A 7,539-nucleotide genomic window follows, 5' to 3' on the forward strand; every position below is an offset into this window, starting at 1 on the left:
CACTTCAGCGATGCAGCAATGCTCTTCCTGAAGAGCATGGGTTTTCTCCTGGCTATCCTTCCATGAAAGCCATTCTTATTCAATCTTCTCCTAATGGTGGACACACAAGCTCTGGTATTTACCATAGTGAGAGAAGGTCTGTAGATCATTGGATGTAACCCTTGGGGTTCATTAAGACTTCTAGGATCATACTGTAAGATCTTGGAGAATTTGGCAGGACTGGTTAATTGACAATAGTTTTTTAATTCTTTCTTACCATGGAATAATGGGCTTTCTGTTGTTTGGAAATGGCTTTGTAACACTGTTAAGGCTGATAGGTAGCACCAAATCTTGCCCTAAGACTGTCACAGATTTCTTTTGATGTTTTACTACAAATCTGAATGTTTAAGACCAAACTGACAAAGTGTGTTATTTTATATAGAGGTGGAACCACTTCCTAATAATCAACTAATCATTTGCACATTTTTTGTCAAATATTGCATGTTATTCGTCAAATGAGATTGGATTTATCTACTCTAAGGACTTGATCAGGACTAGAGGAGGACAAAATATGTCTACATATCTTAAACCATAAAAGTACTTACTTTTTCACCACACTTGATATGTTTTTTCTGGATTGAACTAGGTTAGAATAAAGGCTGGGAATGTCACAGGGAATAAACATTTAGTGATCCTTCCTTGCTCATTTAGCCGAACTCAAAATCAGTTTAAGTCCTCAGAGAGGTTAAAGTTGCTGGGGTGAGGGATGAGAATCACGATCAGCCCAGTAAACAGAGAAAAGTGCCCGGCCTCAATATGCAGTACCTGTTTTCAGAAAAACAGAGGACTATTTTTAATCTTCTTCTATAACGAGGAACTGTTTCCACCCAGAGATTCACTGTTGACATACACAGCATTTCCAGCTGATATCAATAAAGGCTAGGGGCCGAGGCTTGTGTTGGAATCTCCTGCAGCTGACAGAGGTAAACAGACCATTTACTGTATCTCTTGCACAGCACAGGGAGCTTTTAACTCAGGGAACTTCTAACAGCACTGACAACCCTTCATGGTTAATACTTTTTTAACATCATTGATTTATTTAAAGGGCTAACTTCAACTCCGTTTAGTATCGTTTTGAGACTGGATGAACTGTCTGTGCAGACTGAATGTACAGTACAGTCTTTTATTGTTTTTAGCAATACCATGACCAATCTGTCAGCTTTTATTAAAGCAGCGGTTTCCATTCATTTATTGTCTTCATTTTTTAATTAAAGAACATATACGTAGCTGTAAATCCAGCACAAATATTATGCTAGCCAACACTCCTTAAACACCAGTAGTTAATTGCTTTTTTCTGAGTGTGTGAAAACTATGCAGCCATTATACATTACCCTCTTGGGTTTTTCTGCAGATATTGTATAGTTTAATGTTAATAAGTATCATGGGTGGGAGTGTATAGGACAAGTGGATGCACCCAATTTCCTTTTCTTCAAGTTGCTGGAATTTACAGGATCTGATCAAAAAGTAAGGACACTCTCCAAAATGCTTCCCTATATTATTTTATAGTGAAGAGAGAATTCTGTGTTTGTTATGTGACCCACTGCAACACCAGCATAGCATGTACTGAAATCACAAATTATCATCTGCAAAACAGTATCAGTTACCACTTTTTTCACTATATCTGAATAAATAATTATATTACAAAATATGTTTTAAATATATATTTATAACTTCCTTCCATCCACTCATTTTCTAACCACGTTATCCAATTCAAGCAACAGGTACAAGGAAGGATACGCTCTGGGTGGGACACCAGTCCATCACAGGGGCAATATCTGGAGTTTTACCTTAAAATAAAGTGTTACTGCCTCATATCATAAATGTTGACAGCATATATACAAAACTATTTCAATACAGTGAAAATCTGTTTTTATGTGGTTTTGTGATTTTTTTATTGAATCCTGAAAGCTGTGAACAAATAAATCAGTAAATCAATCAATTTTAAATTGCGCCCTCAGGTCACCTTAGGATTTGGCCAAACTACTGAACTGTAAAAAAAGAAGAAAGCAAAGGAAATTAAACAGCAGTGCAAATGATGCACCCTTTCTGCCTCCCATATGACCTACAGTATGGATATTCTTCAATAGGGAATAGTAAATAGCTGAAATCAAAATCTGTTTTAGTCCTAAAGCTAAAGTTCCCTGGGTGAGAGATAAGAATCACAAGTAGCCGATTAATAATAAGTCGCTTGCTTATGTATTAAAAGACCGACGTATTTCACACATATATTATTAAGGATATAAACATGCTCTACAGTATATCAGCACCTCAGGGGTGTTATTACTTCAACAGTAAATAACACAATGCTCATTTTGCGAACTCAAGAAGTGGCATTGACAAGGCTTCATTCTAAATACAGCGTGGGCTCTTATTGACATGTTTTCTTATTTCTATTTAATTTTATGTTTAGCTTATGGAATTGTCACGCTGGCAGGAATGTATTATCACCCCTGTCCATTTCAAGCACAATGCAAGGTCAGTGTAACTCGATGCCAGATCCATAAGGCTTACCAAGGGTATTGCATCACAGACGAATTCATACTGTTGTCACAGAAGAGAAATGTGATCTTTGCAAAAAGAAAATCACACAAAGGGATGTTTGTTACAATTTGTTTCAGACTACACTATAATCATTTTGCATACAGAAAATAAATGAGAAACCTGATCCAGTTTCACGCACCTTGGATTATCATTCTTTTTTAAATTCTTTCTTTGTTATATGCAAATATTTCTTCTTACATATTCATGTTTCCAATTGTTTTTGGTAAATATGAAAATATTTTTCACTTTACTGTCTAGGAATTCCTCCTCCTGGGTCCTCCTTGTCCTGACATTAGATAAATATTTTTGTTTGTTTCATTCTATAGAGCTTTTGAGCATCTTCAAACTGTTTTCTGTCCTGTTTCCTGGTGCTTCAGCTATCATCCCTTACAAGTGAAAAAACAATCCAGTGAGCGATGGGGAGGTATGAGTGATGCGAAGAAGTTAACACCAAAGAACAACCGCATTCAAATTGCACTGTAGAGCAGATTCAATCCCAAAGGACTACTCCCAAATAGGAATAAATTGTAAATATTTAGTAACACTAACCTGAGCTCTGAATGTTGCCAGATAGGTTGGGTTATTGATTAACAGGGGGCACATTGCTGAATGTGACCTAAAACCTGGCCTTAACTGACTGGTACATGTACAGTACATCTTGTGCTTTGTAAAGCTTTATATACCTGTACATATAACCTTGCAAGGCATATTTGGGTTTTACCTGTGTAAGTAATGTTAGAGGTGGTGGGGGTGTTTGGGTTTAAGGGGGTTGGGATGGTTTTAGAACATTGTCTGGACCTTTATGAGCTACAATTGGATTTTCTTTGTAAACCCTCAGTTTAATGGACTAAAAGGGGGGAAGGGAAGTCTGGTATTGCCGAATGTCCATTAAATCAGAAACAATGTTTTTTCAGCTCCAAAACACACTATTATATGCGTAAAAAGGCAAAAAAAGTTTTAAATATACTTTCTGGATCTTTTCACTTACTGTATGTGTTTAACAATTGGGACCAACATGGTTGGGAGTTCGTGAATTCATTGAGCACACAATGGCATTCATGGGAACAAGCACACTTCCGCATCTTCTTGTTCCTCTTCTTCGTTGCTATAATAATACTATAATAATGATTGCAATGATATTCAAATTGAACATTTCTCCACACCCTTCTCCCAGAACATTACAAAAGCACACGGCTTCAGAGTCACTAACTTCTACTCTTCTTTCCCTTTATGCATTTGTTGACTTGATGTAGAATGTCAAGTTGTGGGTTCAGTGAACATGCATTAAATCTATGTTTATAACACTCAAAATGATCCTTTAGAGGTTGTAGGGCTGCGCATAATTGCATGTAATTGCTCTGCTTTATTACAACCAAAAGCACTCACCATTATTGCAACATATCTATGTTGTTACTGTATGTTTTCCACCTGGTCAGCTACTTTCTGTCATATGAATGCCCCGCAAAGGGGATGTAGCATCAGAACATTTTCTGCTGTTGAACTGTTTGACTTTTATTTAATTAACATCTACATTCTTGTATATGTTTCCCTCTGTAGAGCCCTTGCTTTTGTAGTGGTCTAAAACTGACCCATGGAATGACCCGTTCATCAGACACACAGTCTGAAAGGGAAGACTTGTGAGTGAAAGTAATTACATTCTGCATCTCATGGCCATTGAGATAGGTGCTTAATTGAAGCACCAGCAGGCACGTTGAGCAAACAACATGACTAAATGATGTTCCCTGTGACATTGAAACCTACAACTGACACTGCATATTGAGATTCTGGGTGTGCTGAATAGAATATCTTATTTTCAGCCTTGCTCTGTCAGTCCTGAGGCCTGTGCTGCATATTCATTCCATAATCCATTTTTTTTTCAAAATGCCATGCTATATATTTTGTTTCCAGCAAAACAGCAGCAGGTGATAAAAATCCTATGGAAATCAACATGCCATGGACTAACGTTTCTATGTACTTTCTGGAATACTGAAAAAATCAAAATAGTGGCAGTGAAAATAACAAGGAATGTTTCTGTAATAGAATGGGTACTTATCTTTTGTGCTGACTAACCAGTGTAAGTAGACACAATGTGGGAGGCACAGGAAAGTAAGTTTCTTTCTACAAATTGTATTCCCTTAACAGAATCGTAGAGCCTGATAACAATCAGGTGTATGTCTGCTACCTATTACATTTCATTAGCTTTCTTGTTTAGAAAACCAGAATCAATTAAGTCCTAAAGTATTTGTATCCCCGAGACACTGCTGATAAATTATCCTAACTTCTTTTGTTGAAAACGGACAGTTTGTTCCTTGATTGACCAATTTACCATTCACAAAGTCCAACATCCTTCTTTCTGATGTGAAAAATCCCTCCAATGTGGGAACTTAAGTTGAGTACGTGACCACTGTTGCATCAAACCAAGAATCAGGATTGATTCAATAGCTTTTGGGATGTGTCTTGCTTTTGTCCAGCAGAAATTCAAGGATTTCCTGAGCTCCTGGAATGCAGGATTTCCTGAGCTCCTGGATCACAGGATCCTCTGAGCTCCTGGCCTTCTGTTTTGATGCAAAGATTGCATAATTTCAACATTCCAGATGTTTTTGGAATGTATAGTTTTCCCTCATATTACTATCTGACAGTTTTCTCAATTTCTGAGAAACATACAACATCAATTTTTTCCCTGTTAACCCACCGGAAAATACCCCCTTTCCCCAAAGAGAGAACCCCCCCCCTTTTCTAAATCGTATCCAGATGTTGTTTTGTACATACCATTTACACAGAAAAAAAAAAGCGAAATAAGGTTAAAGTTAACATGCAGCAAAAATGTCTCTGTAGCCCAACAAGAATGGTGTGCATGTACCAAACAAAAAAGAAAAATCTAAATTTCCTTTCAACCTCATTAGCTTCATTGGCAAGACGTATACTGGTATTGCAATGAGGGTAGTGTATTACACTCACGATAAAACGTACCAACAGTTGTCTATTGCATGGAGCAAAACAGAGCCCTTGTTCTTTCAAAACTGCTTGTTTCAGTGTCTTGGAAAATTGAGTTATTGGGATGGCGACATCACCCTTGTCATTCCACCACTGCTTGTTGAAAAGTTGCATTTTATGTTTCTGAAAAATCATTTTCAGCAGTATGAGGAAAATGATCTAATCTTTTAGGCATTCACCCCTATACTTCACAGCTGGGTAGAGAAAAATTGTGGAATCCATCAACTGAAAGCATGAACCATTTTCTCTACTCTCATGATAACTCCTGATGTGTGTTTGAAATATCCCCAGTGTGTTACTCTGCTGTACAAATGCGATATTAAAATTACAAAATGAAGTCCTGAACATCACAATTCAATTCACATAAAGCCAATCAGTAGTTTTCTTAGAAATAAGTCCAACAGGAACATTGGATTTTGGATTGGATTGGATTTTTTTTAAACGAAATGTAATTATTCATTGTGACAGTACCTACAAATGGTTTAGATTATTACTTGCAGAATTCCTGTTCTCAGGATGAAATCGACAGATTGATAACATATAAACATATATTGCAACATTCAAAAAAATCCACACATTTCACCAGTTATAGTTTTTCTCTACTGCTTGAGCCCAATGCTGGAAGCAGTATTCACATAATCACAACAGTAAACACAGCCTCCAGCACAGAAATGTGCTGGTTAAATGACACACTCTTGGTGCAAAATGCACAAAAGTTGCTCAAAATTTTAAAAACTTCACACAAAAGCAAATAACGAAATCAAGAGAGTATAACTTAATAATATAACCAATGTGAAACTTGGAATATTTTCTTAAATTTAGATGTTAACCAATGTATTCAAATTCTCATAATTTAGTCTTGTGAGGAACAATTCGAGGTAGAAGAATTTGATTTAGTAATGAAACGCACGTGGGACCAAAGATTCACAGTGACTCTAACTGTATTTTCCTAGAAATAAAATAAGTCAAATTCTATCACAAAGCACATGCAGTTGTAAGAAAACAAATGATGTTGTTTTCGAAAGGAAAGGGGGGAGAGGGGGAGCACACCTTTAGTCCATTCTTTGCTGTACGTCAGGCCACATATTTTCAGTGCCATCACACAGAATGGTTTCCCTAGCACTGCGGCAAGGGATACCTCCTGTCTTACCTGAGCCACCTCACAACCACCTCTGGCAGATCTCTTGACAAGGTGCATTCAGAGCATCCAGTAGTGACATTTGTTCATTGAGAAATGTCCTTCACCAGGACTTGAAGAGAACTCCTTGAACTTGGGTTCTGGAATGGAGAGTATGGAGGAAGGAATTGCAGAGATGTGTGTTGGTGGGCTTGAAACCACGCTCTCACTTCTTGTGTCCCATTTCACCACACAGTTTAGATTGTCAGCCCCGGCCTCCTGACCCTCTTCAGGTGCAACAAGTTTTATCCTGTTGATAGAACATCCAGAAACACGATCAAGCGTACGGTGTCGTAAGGCCGAATTGTAGAGGTGTGGGCAAGAACACCATGTCTTGAGATGGTCTTTCTATTCTATCGTCTCAGGGGGCAATAAACACAACATGGTTAACCATTCACAGTAAAGTGTCTACAATGAAATACACTGATACAATGTAGGGGCAAAACATAACCATGATGACACCTTACCTGTGCATACTGGCACCTCAGCTCCTTCACTCTGTCATTTTTTCTTTCAAAGGGCACCCCCAAGGTGGTGTACGGTAGTATTGACACCATTAACATGGGAAAATACCTCTTCCAGTGTTTCATGTATTTAATGCTTATGTATTTGTTGGCTCTATGAAATAAGTATTTACCATAAGATGTATCTCTATAGAGATATGATAGCACTGCTGCCTTGCTGCTGATATTGAGTTGGTGCTGGTCTCAGGCACCTTCTTTCAGCGTTGTACGTTGCGTAGATGAGTGTCATCCAGGTACTACAGTTTGCTTTCCAGGTAAACTGGC

The sequence above is a fragment of the Atractosteus spatula genome, chromosome 18 (assembly GCF_055471065.1).
Source record: "Atractosteus spatula isolate fAtrSpa1 chromosome 18, fAtrSpa1.hap1, whole genome shotgun sequence".
Taxonomy (NCBI): Eukaryota; Metazoa; Chordata; class Actinopteri; order Semionotiformes; family Lepisosteidae; genus Atractosteus; species Atractosteus spatula.